The sequence below is a fragment of the Pelodiscus sinensis genome, chromosome 10 (assembly GCF_049634645.1).
Source record: "Pelodiscus sinensis isolate JC-2024 chromosome 10, ASM4963464v1, whole genome shotgun sequence".
Taxonomy (NCBI): Eukaryota; Metazoa; Chordata; order Testudines; family Trionychidae; genus Pelodiscus; species Pelodiscus sinensis.
Genome location: NC_134720.1, coordinates 13,806,762 through 13,824,655, shown reverse-complemented (window position 1 = coordinate 13,824,655; position 17,894 = coordinate 13,806,762).

The following is a 17,894-nucleotide window of genomic DNA, read 5'->3' as shown; positions in this document are numbered from 1 at the left end:
GTTCATGTGTGTTATAAAGGTAAAAGCATTCAGGACTAAGAAAATATCACTTAGATTCTAGGCTGCAGGTTTCATCATGTGATTTTAAAAGGCTTCTGGTACCCTAACTATGCTATATCTTCCATAAAAATATCCAAGGCAGTAATTTGTGAACTAAGTAATGCATTTTTAGAGCTGGGTGAACTATTCCCAATGAACCATTTATCCAATGAGTCTAGTGCTTGCCTCCTGATCACAAAGTAATCATAAACAGACTGACCTTTTATTATCTAAAATTATTCAATTAATAGACTATGTGATATATGTTGCTTCTGGCTTCTATGCATTCTGTTCTCTCCATCTTGCTCAGACTTCTTTGTCCCTAGCTTAGAAACAAGTCTCCTTCGTGACTTCAGTACATAAGAATGGCCATATTGGGTCAGACCAAAGGTCCATCTTGCCCAGTGTCCTGTTTTCTGACAGCAACCAAGAACTTTCTGTATCATGCAATTGGAAACCTGTCTGCACCAGGACTCTTTTCAATCTTCATTTCTTTTATAGCTTGAGTAAATTCTCTGATTTCTAGAGAATCAGGTATCAGAGGGGTAGCCGTGTTAGTCTGAATCTCCAAAAGCGGCGAGGAGTCCTGTGGCACCTTATAGACTAACTGAAATGTTGGAGCATAAGCTTTCGTGGGCAAAGACCCACTTCATCAGATGCATGTAGTGGCAATTTCCAGAGGCAGGTATAAATATGCAGGCCAGAATCAGGCTAGAGATGACAAGATGGATCCAATCAGGGAGGATGAGGCCCACTTCTAGTAGCTGATCTGGAGGTGTGAATACCAAGAGAGGAGAAGCTGCTTTTGTAGTTAGCAAGCCATTCACAGTCTTTGTTTAATCCTGAGTTGATTGTGACAAACTTGAAGATGAACTGTAGCTCAGCAGTTTCTCTTTGAAGTCTGGTCCTAAAACTTTTTTGCTGCAGGATGGCTACCTTTAGATCTGCAATTGTGTGTCCAGGGAGATTGAAGTGGTCCCCTACAGGTTTTTGTATGTTGCCATTCCTAATATCTGATTTGTGTCCATTGATTCTTTTACATAGGGACTGTCCAGTTTGGCCAATGTATATAGCAGAGGGGCATTGTTGGCACATGATGGTATATATTACGTTAGTAGTTGAGTAGGAGAATGAACCACTGACAGTATGGCTGATCTGGTTAGGTCCTGTGATGGTGTTGCTGGTGTATATATGTGGGCAGAGTGGGCACCGAGGTTTGTTGCATAGAGGTTTGTTCATTCTCCTGCTCATCTACTAACATAACTTCAATCTATAAGGTGCCACAGGACTCCTCACTGCTTCTAGAGAATCAGAGATCCATGGCAGAGACAATCCACTAAAAGATATCTAGACTCTCTAGCTAAATATATTTTTGAATAAAACTGTTGACATTTTTATTAATGTCTGACTGTGCTGTATAGAATGTATAGTACTATGAAGAAAAGCAGCAATCATTTGCTTAAGTCTCTGCGCCAACAAGTCAGATTCCCAGTAATTTTGCTTCTAAGGGTATGTCTACACAGCAAAGTTATTTCAGGATATGAGAGGTATCCCGAAATAGCTACCCCACGTCTTTTGAACGGGTCTGCTATTTCGAAATATAGTAGATGCACTATTTTGCCATCCCTGTAAACCGCATTCTGTGAGGAGTAAGGGATTGCTCGAAATAGCACTTTATTTCAGAATTTGATGCTGTGTAAACAGTGCCAGATGACAAAATAAGCTATTTCAAAATAGACTTGAAATAAGCTATGCAATTTGTGTAGTGCACATTGCGTTGCATATCTCATTTCAAGTTTCGGGTGCTACATAGACACACCCAAACAGAAAACAGCAAAGGCAGCCTTTTGGGACAGAGGTTTGTTGATGTCACATCTTACATTGATGAGAGTTCTGAGTGTCTCTGGGGAGGGGGAAGAAGCATAATCTACATTCAAGGCCTTCATTTCCTTTGCAAGGGTACCAGTTCTAGGTTAGCTCTGTTTCTTTTGAAAGGCAGCATAAGAGAGGATGTAGTCCATAAGGATGGCTTTAAATGCTTCCCCAAATATGGGAACTGGTGAAGCAGTGTGTGTGGGAAGGAAGCCTTGGTTCTTTTTTAAAAATTCCTAATTTCTGCTAGATAGCATTAACAGATGAGGTTTCAAATCAGAGACCTATTTAAACTCCACATTTTAGTGCGAGGGAGGTGCATACTCTGTGGGGCCCGGAAGATATATGTATAGGAGCAAGGCCATAATCAGTGACATAACTGATCGATTCCTGTAAACAGAAAAACAAACCAATCTTGAATATGCTGAATGAGCTGCAGAAAAAAAAATCTGGAAGTGGGATTACTCATTCACTACACATTTTGTAAACCTAAATCACCCGTGTATGTACCAAGTACCTAATGAGTATTTGTGTTTTGATATAACGATAGAGAGGATTTATCAGGGACTGGGTCTAGAGTGTCCTTAAAGACTCTAGCAATAACAAAAGGGTGATGCCCCATGACATGAATCATGGGCTCATTCTAGTTTGTCCTGTGAGATTGTCAAAAATTACTATAGGCTTGCCAATTTCAGCCTCGAGGACAGTAAATCCATCTTCACAGTGAGACCTTGTACTCAGAATATCAGTGTTTAACTTTGTATATGTTAGATAGCAAAGCCCATCATTTTAGAATCTAAGCAATTAGAAACTGAGGGGCCTATGCAATCTCTACTCAGTTTACAAGCTTCAGTAGCGTCTCCTGGAGTATGGCAATATCAACACACACTTCTTTTAAGCCTTGAATAGTTTCTTCTTTTAATGGGGTTATTAAAACCCTTTATATTGCAGAAGACACATTTAATTTCACAGCTATCATTGTTAAAATATCCCAGATAAAATATAAAGTCCATTTGTGAATAAATGAGAAGATACAAATTTTCTTGCGTAACTATGTAGCAAAATTTATATAATACACAGAGATGTCACTTCCCAGTACATATTCTGCAGGAGTGGGAAAGAAATTCCCAGCATGGGTGGCTAACAGGAGGAGGCAGAAAGAGGAATTAAATAACTGAAAAAACCCAGAAAAGATAATGAAGTTAGAAATGCTAGTATCATATTGTCAAAAAGAAAAATGTGTTTAAAAACAGTCAAAAAATTCACATTAAATACCCAGAGGGGGTAGCCAGAAGAGGTGAAAAATTACTGATCCTGGACATAACAATTAGAGTAACCACTTATTACCAACAGAACCTTCATCTATTAGTCCACAACAATAATTTATAATTACTAATCAAATGATAGATTTTTACATTGATGCTTCTTCGCCGTGAATTAAGGGGAAGGGATGTATTGTCTCCTTCCCCATGAATTAAGGCATTAAGAAATAAATTAATCATATTCCTGCATCTCAGAGATAAGCAATAATTTTTGATGGAGAGGCCACTCAAAAATTTTAGCAAGTGGTCAAGGGCCTCACTTTTCTATGGCGGGAGTGTGGGGTCTGGGATGGAGGTTAGTACAGAAAGCAGCTCAGGGATTGGACACAGAAAAGGGTGTGGGATGTGAGGGAGGGGGTTGTGACCTGGGGCAGGAGATTGGGGTGCAGGGTCCAGGATGGGATATAGATGCAGGAGAGAATTCTGGCCTGGGGGAGAGGTATAGGATGGGTGCAGGGTCTAGGAGACAGCTGTGACCTGGGGCAGTGGAGGAGAGGGAGTATAAGGTTTGAGTGGTGACCTGTGCCAATGGATTGAGGTGTAGGGTATGGTGCAGGGTCAGGAGGAGGGTAAAGGTGCAGGAGAAGATTCTGGCTTGGGGAAGGGGCCTAGGAGGGAATTGTGACCTGTGGGAGGGGAGGGTGCAGGTTTTGGTGGGAGTTGGGGTGCAGAAGGGGGTGAGGTGCCAGATACAACCTGTGGCTGAGAGGCGTTTACCTAAGCAGCTTCTTGCCAGTAGCCCAGTGGAACTCTCAAGCAGACTTCCTGCCTGCCTCAGTCCCAGGATGCTCCAAGTGGCTGGCTACTCCCTCCATGTGCTGCATGGGGGGAGGAAGAGATTTTGCATGCTGCCCCCACCACCTGCAGCCTAATCATAGCAGCTTTGAATGGGCATTTTTCAGACAATGGGAGTTGCTATGATTGTGCTGCGTGTGAAGTCCTCCCTCCTCAAAGCATGCGGTGCAAAGAGGCACATGGAGGAAGCAGCCAACCACTTTGAACAGTTTGAGGCTGTGGCAGGCAGGGAGCCTGCCTGAAGGTTCTGGGAGGATGGGCCATGGGCTGTATTTGGCCCACAGGCCTATCTTCTCTGTCCCTCCTCCAACTCCAAGAAGAGAGAGAGGGAAAAAAAGTAGCATTAACCAACTACCTGTTTAGAGAGAGCATATTCGATTTCAGAGAGCAATATGTAAATTCCACATGCGCAGCTCACTCCATTAATGTCTCCGCTTGGCCAGGAGGAGTTTGCAGATTTTTGAGGCAATTTCCAGCCTCCTGAGGGCAACGGAATGATACTACTGTCTCACCATTTTTAATATGGAGTGTTGCTGAGTATTTAATAAAAATACTTCAAATCCCTTTTCCTGGCCAATTGTTTCACTGCATTAAAAGCTGACCTGATTGCAACTAGTCTAGTGGCATAACCCTGAAAGATTAGTATTTTAAATCGCTGGATCGCCTCGTATCAGCTTATTTCCTTGGGATTTCTGTATTATAAGGTTCTAATGGCAAATGTAGCCACTCTGTAGCCCACTCTAGCAGGGAGAGGATTTAAAAGAGGCCAGAAGGAGCCTGCATAGACCTGGCCAATGAGGACAAGGAACAGTCAGTCAATCACGGCCAGGCTGGGCCTACGAAACGGTGAAGAACTGAAGGGAGCTCACTCACACTCACCCTGACCAGCAAGGGAGAAGAAGCTGGGTCCCAGTAGGGTAGGGAACCAATGACATGTTGGACAGAGCAGTGCCGTGCAGACGCAGGGGAGCTGGAGAGAAGCTCCAGCCTGATACTTCCCAGGCTGTAGGCCTTGATACATGGTGGAGGAGGTGCAGAGGTCATAGGAAAGTAGCCCAGAAAGCCTGAGCAATAGAGGGGAAAGGAGGAGGGCAAGACACAACAGCCGCCAGAGGGTCCCTGGGTTGGGACCCAGAGTAACCGGTGAGCCTGGGTCTCCCTCCTTCCGTTGCACTGTACCTCTGAGTAGATTTTTCCAATTGTAGAATAAGTAAACAAATCGCTGTAACTCCCCAAAACCACCTTAGCCAGAGGCACAGAGCTTTCTGTGCAGTGGCTATGATGCTGAGGTGCCAGTTTGGATGCCCTGTGTACTGCAGCGCTGTGACAGGCCTCTGGTGTCTGTCCCACAAGGCCCATTCGCCCTCCTCTGGTCTTCAGGTGACCAACCCTCAGACCAGTGCTCCCTGTAAGCTTTGTGCCTATGTGGCCACTGAGGGGAGATTCAAATGCTGCCCAGCTGAATAGCAGAGCACCCACAGCTTGGTTTTGTTTCTACTGCTGATGCACATTCACACAGGCCTCAGTGCACATAAAAAATTTATGCTGGGTGGAAAAACCTGCACATGGATGGCAAAGATTAAAGGGAACATTGCCTCAGATCTGCCCTTTACACTCCTTTGGCACTTTGGAAGTCCTCTTCCTATTTGCACAGTGACATGTGACATGCTTTCAGCGCATCTTTCCAGGTGACCATGCCTGCTCCTTGCATCAGGTGATCCTCTACGTGGAGCCCTGCTGAGGTGCTGGACCTCATCAGCATTTGGGGAGAAAAGGCAGATATCAAATGCATGACTGAAATGGGCTGTACCTGCAGTGCAGCGTCAAAATGAAGATGCTGCGAAAACCTACTCACCAGCAGGAGACAAACTACTGCTCCGGTGTTGCACTCACAATCTGTCAGTTCTCTAAAGAGCTGAGTCACAGATTAGGGGCAATCCCACCTCCACGCCAAAGACTCCTGGGGAAACTTCCGGGCCTCAGGGGGGCATCCCAGAGTGGACTGAGCCAAGAGGAGGAAATCATGGAGGAGGGTGCTTAGCGGTGAGGAACCCAGAGCCAGAGAACAACTTGGTGTCCATGGATGCACACAGTCAGGAGCTATTTTCTACGCCAGAGAAGGCTGGCCAGGCACAAACAAGAGGGGATACATCTGGCAAGTGGCTTTGATTTCTGGAAGCACTGAAGCGAGTTGCAGAGGACGAGAGGGTTGCAGAAAGCAGGCATGGATCTGTATGGTGCTAATACAGACACAGGGCCAGACAGACACAAAACAGGGTGTTGATGAACTCTATCGCTTCATGGATCTCATCAAAAATGTCATGCTGGACAATCCACCCTCCAGGTTCGGCAGCAAAGCTGCTGTGTTCATTGTCCCATTAAGGGTGACATTCCTACGCCACTGTGCCATCGCTGCCTCCAGGCAAACAGCACGAGGGCTAGAAAAGAAGCTGCAATCATGCAAAAGACCCTCTCATTGCTTTCCTGCTCATCCTTGGCAGCGAAATACCTTCCAGGAGGAACACAGCCGGTGGGAAATGTGTGGCCATTACTGATTATAGGGCCCCTTTTCAGTGTTGGCTCTCCTCAAGACACAATAAGACAGCTCCACAATTGCTCCTTCTCTGCAGCCTGTGTCCCCAAACTATTTTTCATGAACCCCTCTCTCACCACCAACACATTTTGGCCACCACACTGTCCCCAGTCAGCACCCACTGCAGTCCACACCTGCCCCTTCATCGGCCAGCCCTGCAGACTCCCACAGGCACCCAACGCACTCAACCCCCGCCCCTGTGCGGCTCAGCCCTGCAGAACTGCAGCACCCAGTGCACAACACGTTACCTTGGCAGAACTGCACAAGATACCTGGACACACACAAATCTGTTAACATGTCGGTCTCAGCTCCCACCTCCTTCCCCTTCCCTTCCACAAAGTCCAAATGTGCTACGCAGAGTTTGTCTCTTTCATTTGTTGTTTGCAATAAATGAAATTCTTCAGTTTGAACTGATCAAAAGCACACTCCAGTCATTTGGTACCTGCTCAGCCTGTTGTTGAACCTCTTATTGCTGCTGTCAAGGCTCCTAGAGTATGGATTCATACTCCATGACAATAAGGGGTAGGCAGAGTCTGGCATTTTGGCTTCCCCAGCAGTGATCTTCTGGTCTGGAAAGAAAGTCCATTTGCAGCTACCTGAATGTTTGGAAATGCCCACAGTGATCCACAAATGCCTGGAGAGCCATGTAGAAATGCCCCTTCTGCTGAGTGTAGACAAGGTGGTTTGGTGTCAGAATTGGAACACGTGCCATTTATCACACCTCTACAGCTAGGGAAGCCCATCTGTGAAAAGCCACCCACAATTTCATGCACAATTTTCACACAATCACATCCTACTTCAGTGTAATAGTTGTTCAGAGCAGGGTGCAATTGATAGCCTTGCACATATCCATCAACATGAGTCCATCGACTTTCCTACTCCAAATTGATTGGCAATTGATCAGTAGCAGGCTGGAGTAGCTAACTCCCTCAGTACAATTGCCACATGCTTCTCCACTGGCAAGGAACTCTCCTTCGCATGGGAGCAAGCTCCTCAAAGTCTCATGGGCAAGCTCTTCACACAGTCCCATGAAAGTGTCTTTCTTCCCCAAAAGTTCTGCAGCTGCTACTCATCATCCCCGACGATGTGATCCCAACACTCAGTGCTTGTTTCATGAGCCCAAAAGTGGCATTTCACTGTAGTCAACACGTCCGGGAACCCAACAAGAAATCTCATGTCATAGGTAGTGTGCGTGGCAAGATCAGTGAGAGTCCTCATTGTCAGTCTTCAGCTATGGCCATTTGTGACATTAGTGAGACCTACCAGCATTTTCTTCAACAGTTTGGGATCCATTCCCTCAGACTGAGCAGGCAGAGCACGCAGCACTAAAGCCATTGAAAGATGGCACTAAATGCAGGCAGAGGCACAGAGGTTGGTGGAATGCAAAGCACTGCACCATGGGGCATTGGGACAGGACCTAGGATACCCCACAATTCCCCTCCACTTTCCCACAAGCCTCAGCAACAGGAAAGGATAGCTGCCCAGAGTGTACCACTCAATTCCTGCTGCAAGTGCTGGAAATGTGGTCTCGTTACAGTGCTTTGATCTGACAGTGTGGACACGCTACGGTGGTTTCGCCGCTGTGCTCTGTGAGCAGTGCTGTAACTGACAGTGCTTTCCATCTGCCAGTGTGGACAAAGACCAAGACACAAGACCCTGCTTTCTGCTATAAAATATCCCTGGGGTTTCCAGTATAATTTCATCCAGACTTTAAAGACCAACCTTTTACTTGACAACTGATTTTTGCTAGCTCCTTGGGAGGACCCTGAAGAGAGGATGCCATGAAATGTAAAAGCCTAGTGGGATCCATCAGAATGAAAGATGCTATTTACCCGTAATTTTTAATTACCCATCTCTGTGAAATGTAAACACAACTGAAATGCAGGTTTCAGGATGCTGCCTATGCTACATGTGCATATTAACACCACATGAAATAATCACAGAGTCAGAAGAATGTCAGTACATTAATGTCAGCAGTACATCATAAATGAATAGCAGAAAAACTGACAATGCCTGCACTAATGGAACAGGCACTCCCTAAAAGTACTACAGCAATTCGTTGTGGACATACATAACAGATTGCAATTGATTGACCTACTCCAAATTCTATCGCCATGGCTGACTAGAGCGAAGAAGTAGCCAATTCTTTCTTGATTTGATGGAAATGTTCGAGAAGGATCAGGTGGGATTTTACTGAGTGTGACACTATGATTAGGGAAGGCCTCTAGCAGCTGGATGCTTGGTTCAACATCGGGCCTGCCATTTACGTTGGAAAAGTCTTTTAACATCTCTGTGTCTTGGCTTTCTCATGTACAATAGGTACAATACTGAACACACTACTAAATTAACTTCTAGTTTCATTGTTTTTAAGGAGTTCCGCCATAGCACATGAATGAGCCCTGAAGAATTATTACATTTTAGCTGCCCTAAGAGACAAATTCCTCAAGTTGTTGTGGTGTGTGTGTGTGTGTGTGTGTGTGTGTGGTGGGTTTTTTGTGTGTGTGTGTGTGAAGGTCTATGTTAACACTAGGAGAAGCCAAACAATTTCAAGGCAAGGGCCCATTTCCAAGGCAGTGGCTGAAGTGTCTTAACACTGGTTATGCAACACAGAGAGTGCATCATATCTCAGCCACTTGAAAAGTGATTCCAGAAAATACAAAGCAGAATGGGCATGAGAGGGAGAAGGAGAAGAGGTGAAATCATAACTGGAACCCCCCCCCCCCCCACGAGTGACCTAATGAAATGACAGGAAAACGGGAATGTTGCATGCGTTCTGGCACATGTCATTGTGCACTGACCATGGACTTTGTTTTGTAATTTACTACTTGGGAAAAGAATGGTCTTGAGCATGTGGAGAAAGAAAGCCCTCTCTTTACCCACAGCCCAGAGACAACATGGCAAGACTAGCTCCCTCACACTGCCCTATCAGCCTTAAACTTGCTCTGGAAAACACAACTTCTTTGTCTGAGAGGGTTCACATTCTGATTTCATTCAGTCTTTGGCTGCTCTGCTGATCCATCTCACACAGGCTACCAAGAGCCTCCAGACTGTAACGGCCATATAATGCCAAGAATTTGGGCTTGGTTCCCTATGGAAAGTCAAATGCCCTGCCTCCTGTTACTGTGCCTTTGACCTCTCCAGGCACCACTCTGTGACATGATTTTCATTATTACAGTGTATCACATCTGCTCTAGCGACACATCCACACTTGGCAATTCTTTATCTGGTACCTTTGTGGTCTCTTGTAATTATCATGTAGCACCAGTCCTTGATACTGGATTACTGGGACAGCCCTCAAGAATCCCTCATTTTTCCTGAGGACTCTTTCCCCTCCAGAGCCCACCATGATCTACCTAGGTGGGGAGCTACTGGGGCTAGGGCTCTCTTCAGCTTCCTCTAGTTCCCTCCTCAGAGCTCTAACCCTTTTTCAGTTATCCCTCCTCTCCAGGCAGGTCTAGCTAGGCCTTCTGTCTGCTCTCCTAGATCTCTCTCTCTTGCAACCTGTTCTCCAACTATCGCCTTGGTCAAGCCACTGCAGAGGCTCCACCCCCTCTGATGAGGTCACTGCAGATGATGTCACCAGCCTCAGCAGTTCTTTCACACAGTGTATTGCTAGAACATCTAGTGTGAAATTCAATTACTCCTGTTGGGTAACCCGCTTGGTGGTACAGTAATTGGTACATTACAGACAGTTTGTTAATTAGTAGTTCCGTTTGAGAGACAAATAACGTGTTACAAAATAAGCTGGTTTGTAAGACAAGCAAATAATCATCCCTTTTCATTTATTACACTCTCACCAGCTCTCCCGCTAACACAATCCCTGCATTTAATCCATCACTAGAAAGTAAACTGAAAAATAAATGCAGAAGGTTAGATACCATCATGAATCTGCTAGTTGGTGTCTGCTGTATTCATCCTGCTGTATTTTGAGAATCATTTCCTAGTTATAGAGGCCAACACTAGAGTTGTGTTAAAGGAAGGATTTTCTCCCCAACGCATTGTGCAAAAAACATGCAAGTTATAGGTAGTTTCATATGGAAAAAAAATTCCCATGGGCTGTTTTTCACCATCATGCAAACAGAGTTTGTACAATGGGAAGCCAACATAGAGCAGTGCCTTATCTTTACATATGCAAACATATAGGCTACGTCTACACTACAAGCCTTTTGCAGAAGAGCAAATGCAAATGGAGTACTCATTTGCATTTCCTTTTCCTTTTATGCAAAAGAGAAAGGAAGAGGAAATGTAAATGAGAGCGCACCATATGCAAATGAGCGATCAATTTGCATTTGCTCTTCTGCAAGAGGCTCGTAGGGTAGGCGTAGCCATAGTATTTATTTTTCTGTTTAGATTTCTCACTTTCCCATATCTGTGCCCATTTTCACAGTGTTATTTCCCCGTATTTTCACAGTGCAGAGTCCCTCTGCCTACTGCCCCATTTCTCATTCTTGCATTTCATTGTTAGGTTTTGTCTCAACCTCGCCTGAATGCAAAGCCAATTGTGCTAGAGTTCAAGTCACTCCATTTGACTACAGTGTTAATGTGGGTTCAAAATACGGGGAAAGAAGCCCACCCATTCTAGAATGCTTAGTCATTTCACAACAGGTACTGTAGAAGAAGGAAGAATGGGAAATCACCCATTCTGTCTGTGCCCTGAAAATGCAAGAAGAGTATGAGTTTGAGAATCACTCAACACTCCTGACCCCAGCTGAAATCAATGGGAATGGTAAGTGAACTCAGCACCCTTCAACCAGGACCCAAGTTTTATTTAAGTCACAGAACAAGTTTAAAACAGCAAGGTATTTTTTAAGCTTCATTGTAAAGTGGCAGCTATTTTTATCCCTAGGCTGTCCATTTGATTAAACCCACAGCCATTCAGTCAAGGTTTCCAGGTTTGTACATCAAATCAAATCTAATCATCTAGGTATCAAAATTATAGTCATGTGTCAAATGCAAATCCATTCTCAACAGACATTGGGCAATAAATGACACAAAACTATTAAATCTAGTCATGAATGAAATATTATAGCTTGCCTGGCTCGTCATTTCATCTCCATAGAAGAATCAGTGGTGTGAATGCCACCAAGCCGTGCAATGACCTTTGTTTTAATTGCTTACGCGCTGGGAGGTGCAGCGGGTTGTTCAGCACTGACTGTACAATACTCCTTTGGGCACAGACATCTCATCCTTTTGAATGGCTGTTCAAAATGGAAGAAAAACTGCTGCTGGAACAGATATATTCTAGCAATAGTAAAGCACTTTGTGAGTGCTGAGGGTGGGAAATCTCATTTTACTTATCAACCTGCTGAGTTTTCTGCACTGTTCATTTATCACAATTAGTTCTGCACCAGAGAGAGGGCCTGATCCAACTCCTAATAACATCCATAGGAATTGGGTCAGCCCCTAAAAGTCTGTGATTTCAAAAAGAAGAGAAACATTTTCCTGAACTATGCAATATTTTTTCTAATCAGCCGCATTTTTTTTTCATTTTTGTGCCTCTGCTCACTCCCTCTCTGTCCAAGTCAAATGGCCGAGTTGACTATCCTGACATTAAACTAGCTTTATGTCTTCATAACCTGCTTCTCAGGGAATATAATGAGGTTAGTGTACTGTATAAACACAAGCCTCCCAAAAACCCTTGTGAGGAAGCAGAGTACTAGTCTACCTATTATATATATTATCATGTTCTAAACTAATGTAACTAATTGGGGTGAATAAAACATGCCTGAGTCCAGAGTTAAAAGATCAAGACCAGGTAGAGGATGAAAAGCTTTCTGAATACCCTTCAAATGTTTAAAAGATACTTCCCCCAAACTAGCAGAGGAGTTACACCTCTTCCCACTTAGATTTTAAATAGAAATGAGCTTGAGTCAAAGTCTGAATCAAGGATCTTATCCAAACCCAGATTCTCACAAAGTTCAAGATTTATCCAGATTCAGTGATACATTTTTGCTTGTTAGTGAATTAGGCACAAGACCAAGCTGAGAGAGCTTTTCACCGTTAGGCATCAACTTCAAAGCTCAGAGGATTCATATCAGCTGTTCCATTTGGGCTTTTCTTTGAATATTAGATAGAAAGGAGAGCAACATTCCCTCAGTAGATCTAGATTCTGAGTACCTTATCAGAATAAACACAGGAAAACAGAGTGGCATGTTCCCTGGCATGCTACATGCAGGCTAGTTAAAGTGTATGGATGGAGACTAAACCACTATTTCTGACTAGCACTGAGGTATTTTTGTGGACAATGAGGGGAAACTTTCTGATGCTGGTGTCTGATAACACAAAGTCCACAGAAATGTTGCACCTGTTCCTCTCACAATCCCCAATTTTATGCTGTTTCTCTCCTCCTCACCCACAAATAGCCCTAATTTACTCTCTCTTACAGTAATACAAAATTTGATTACAAGACTGCAAAATACTCATTTAGTATTTAGCAAAAGTTCCAGTAGTAGAAAAAGCTTAAATGAATTTCCCATATGTTTAAAATACTTGAAACCTTTAAGGATGCTGTGAACGGGTTTTCTCCTGATGGAAGAAGAAACCACTTCACTTTTAATCTTGAGATATCCCTTACTTCTCTATAAAAATCATTTATACAGCATCATAACAGAGTATTTTAGAACAGCAACATATGGAAATGACTAAAGACCTTTCTCTTCCACTTTTTTTTAATGTGATGCATGCACATAGCCACAGCGATACAAACTGAAAGGCCTAAAATGATAAAAAAAAACTATTAAGACCTTTGCTCCCCTTTTCATTATTTAACATTTTGCTATGTCCTAGGCATGAAATTCTTTTCTTCAGCATTTCTCTTAAACTTTATACAAAGCTAAAGGGTCAAATTACAGTTCATATGGAATGCCCTTGGTCCCTTTCATGATACTCTGCAAATCCATTGGCACTGAACCCACATTGTGAGTAATCAACATTAGTTCACCTCGTGCCTTTGTAGTAATTAAAGAGACTGGGCAGAATGTTTTGAGAGCACATTTCTAAGTCACGAGCTCTAAGTGCTGCTCTATCCGCATTCTTTGACCTTCTGAAAGAGATAATTCTATTAAGAGTATTGATGCCTATTATTGTCCTCTCTGAAACTATATTGCCATAGATAAATAAGTTGCTATGTGTATTTCTTGCTCCACCAACATCCCGTGTAACCCTACAAGACCAGCAGTGAGTGAAAAAGCAGCATGGACATGGAGTTTGAGGGAAGAGAGGAGGCTGTGGGTGAAGAGGACTGTTGGGAAACAGAGAAATGTTAAATGTCACCAGTAACAGAGGTTAAAATTGCTTCTGGACATTGACACTCACGTAAAGTGGAATCCCCAGTATCTTGAGCATGGAAGCCTCTCCCATAGCTGTGTCTGTGGGGGCTAGAGGAGCCGCATTCCATCCACGAAAGTGCACCTTCTCCACCATCCGCTCTTCCTCAGAGCCCTTTACAGTTTTGCTTCACTTTTGCATCTAGGTTTAGATCCTTTCTCTCATTTCTAGTCAATTGCAGAACTTGGAGCCTTCACGGGCTTGACTTACACTCAGACCATCCAGATTAGAGAACCCATGACTGAGATTCTAGAGGTTTGGGGCCCATATGGGGCTTCTAATGGTTACTGTTAGTACTCAGTCACGCAGGCCAAACTATCAGCCCCAACTCCTCCTTGGGTACCTCTTATACCTTTGACCTCTGTGAACAAGACCAAGAAGCCCATGGATCCTTTTATTTCAGCTATACTTCATCCGGCACCAAAAGCTAATTCCATAGACGCACTGGCCTGCACACCCACATTCATGTGGGGCAGCCTTTTATCTCCAGACATGAGGAATCCATTTTTGTACTCACTCCAACACACAGCATTGACACTGCACCACAGAGCCATCATATTCCATAAGACACTTCCTGTGAAGAGAAAGCAAAAGAGAAAATCTCTATCTGCTAACTACGATGTACCTAATAAAAGGAGGAAGCACAGACTTTCCCGAAGATGATCCTCTGGGACAGTCTTCTTTGGTGTGTCCTGTAGGGATGTTAGGGTACGTCTACACTACAGCGCTAGTTCGAACTAACTTAGTTCGAATTACTTAATTCGAACTAAGCTAGTTCGAACTAGCGCATCTAGAACTAAAAACTAGTTCGAACTAGCGTTTTGCTAGTTCGAACTAGCGCGTCCACACTGATTGGACGCAGGGGGGCATTTAAGGGCAGCTGAAACCGGTTCTGGCAGGGCATCAGGTCAGCAGTTGCTTTGTGTGGCTGCTGTCTGAGGCTATCTGAGGCTCGTGCTTAAAGGGACCCCCCCTGGACAGCCGGTTCTCAGCTTTTCCTGCTTGCTTGCCAACCTCGCCGAGGGACAGCAAAGCGTCGGTCTCTGTGCCCGTCTGTGTCGGTGCTTCCCTTCGGGGGGGACCGCCGCAGGTGGCAACATGGAGCCACGGCTCGCCCTGCACCTTCTGGTGCACGTTCTGGACTTGCTGCTGCAAGCCTGCCAGCAATGGCTCGAGGCTGCCTGGCACCACCTGGGGAACGTCAGCCCCCTGCCTCTCCGCCTGGCCACCCTGGGGGCCGTGGAGGAGCCGCGGCGGCGCCCCGGCACCGGCGTGCCCCACCGCATCTGGCGTCTGGACACCAGCAGCGACTGGTGGGACCGCATCGTCCTGGAGCGCTGGGACGACCGACAGTGGACCCAGAACTTTAGGATGAGGAGGGACACCTTCCTGGAGCTCTGCGAGTGGCTCGCCCCTGCCCTGCAAAGAAGGGACACTCGCATGAGGCCCGCCATCCCCCTCCAGAAGCGGGTGGCCATCGCCCTCTGGAAGCTCTCCACGCCGGACAGCTACCGATCCATCGGGAACCAGTTCGGCGTGGGGAGATCCACTGTCGGAGCAGTGCTCATGCAGGTACGGCGCTCGTCGGCCACCGAGCCGGGGGGGAGGAGGGCTGCGAGGAGGGGATGGGCCGCCCCAGGGACAAAGGGGGGGGGGCGGGAGGAGGCGAAAGCGCCCCGCACAGGAGGGGTCGGGCTGTCCCGGCCGTACTACACGCCGCCAGGGGGGTTGCTTCCGGGAGTGGGGCGCGGGGCACTGCCAGGGCACGCACGCTCCCAGCCACCCGGGCGCCCCACTGATTGACGCTTTGCTGTGTCTCTCTCCGCAGGTGGTCAAGGCCATCAACCGGGTGCTGCTCCGCAGGGTGGTCCGCCTCGCCGACCCGGATGCCGTCATCCGGGGATTCGGCGCCCTCGGCTTCCCCAACTGTGGAGGGGCCATCGACGGGACGCACATCCCCATCCGTGCCCCGGAACACCAGGCGTCCCGGTACGTGAACCGCAAGGGGTACTTCTCCGTCATCCTGCAGGCCGTGTGTGACCACCGGGGACAGTTCACGGACATAAATGTGGGCTGGTCCGGCAAAGCACACGACGCACGGGTGTACCGGAACTCCTCCGTGTGCCAGCGGCTGCAGGACGGGACCTTCTTCCCCGACCGCCACATCAGGGTCGGGGACGTGGACATGCCCGTCTGCCTGGTGGGGGATGCCGCCTACCCACTGCAGCCGTGGCTCATGAAGCTGTACACGGGGCACCTCAATCCCTCCCGCCAGGCCTTCAATAACAGGCTGAGCAGGGCCCGCATCGTGGTGGAGGGGGCCTTCGGGCGACTGAAAGCCCGCTTTCGGTGCCTCCTCACCCGTCTGGACCTGGCCGAGCACAACATCCCTCCCGTGGTGGCGGCATGTTGTGTGCTCCACAATTTGTGTGAGCGGAAGGGGGAGGCTTTCCTGCCAGCCTGGATGGCTGAGGCTGACCGCATGGCTGGACACTACGGTCAGCCCCGCACCGCCGCTGTCCGGGAAGCCCAGCGGGGGGCCATCCGGATCCGGGAAGCCCTGCGGGAGAGCTTCCTGGTGGAGGAGGAGGAGGACTGACCTCTCCCTGCATGCCCCACCGGGGCCTTCTTCCACCCTACCCCCCCCCTTCTCCTTTCCCCTCCCTACCTACTGTCAAATAAAGACACCTGTTTTTCCAACAAAAACGTCTGTTTATTTCACAGAACTGGGGTGGGGGAGGGAGGAATGAAGGTGGGAGAAGGGAGGGGGAAACCTGGGACGAGGGAGCTGGAAGGGGAGGGGAGGGAAGGGAGGAAGGGAAAGGAAAGCTCAGGGGTGGGAGTCCGGCTGCCTCTCCCGTCTCGCCACACTGCGGGTCCGGGGGCGTCGGTGGGGAATGGTTGTGGAGGGGGGGGCAGAGAGGACAGGGGGTGTGGAGGAAGCAGGAGCGGAAGCAGGAGGAGCAGGGGGAGCAAGAGGGGGAGCAAGAGGGGGAGTAAGAGGGGGAGCAAGAGGGGGAGCAAGAGGGGGAGCAGGGGGGGGAGGAGGAAATGGAAAGCGGTCCAGCAGGCTCTGGAGGTGGCCTCGCAGGGCACGGCCCTGCTCCTCCAGGGCCTCCACACTCCTCTGGCGCAGCCTGAGGTCCTCCTGGACCCAGTGGTCCTGGAGACGGAGCTGTCGGTCCAGGAACCGGAGATGCCGCCTCTGGTAGTCCTCCTGGTTCCTGGCTGTCCTGCTTGCCCGGGCGCGGGCGGCTGCTGCAGGCGGTGTGGTGCGCCCTGCAGGCCCCGGTGCTGCAGCTGTGGTGCAAGAAGACCAGCGGTCAATTACCCCAGCGGCCCAGGTGTGTGAAACCCAGCTCCCCTCTGCAAGGCCAGGGCCCCTGCAGGATCCCCAGCTGCTGCTCCGTGGTGGGCAAGGCCCAGGCGCACGGTCCCAGGGCTCCCTCTCGCCCCAGCCCCCCGTACACATAAGGGGAACACGAGGGTACTCACAGGTGGACGCCTCCCCGGCCTCTGATGATGCAGGCGAGCGGCTCTGTGGGGTGCCTTGGGGGTCCCGGGTCCTGGGAAGGCTGGCGGCAGGCTCCTGGCTCTCAGAGCCCTCCTCCTCCTCCTCCTCCTCCGTCTCCAGGAGCGGTCCCTCTGCCCCGGGGTCAATCACGTCCCGGGGGGCAGGGACGGCATGAGGCCCCAGGATGCGGTCCAGGGCATGGAAGTGGGGGCAGGCCTCCAGGTCAGCCCCTGGCAGGCAGGCCGGGGAGTAGGACTGCCGCAAGTCTTTAATCTTGCAGCGCACCTGCTCCCGGCTGCGCTGGTGGCCCCTGGCGGCCAGGCTGGCAGCCATGCGTCCGTAGACGGCCGCGTTCCGGTGGCTAGTGCGGAGATCGTGGACATTTGAGGCTTCCCCCCAAACCTCGATGAGGTCCACGATCTCCGCACTTGAC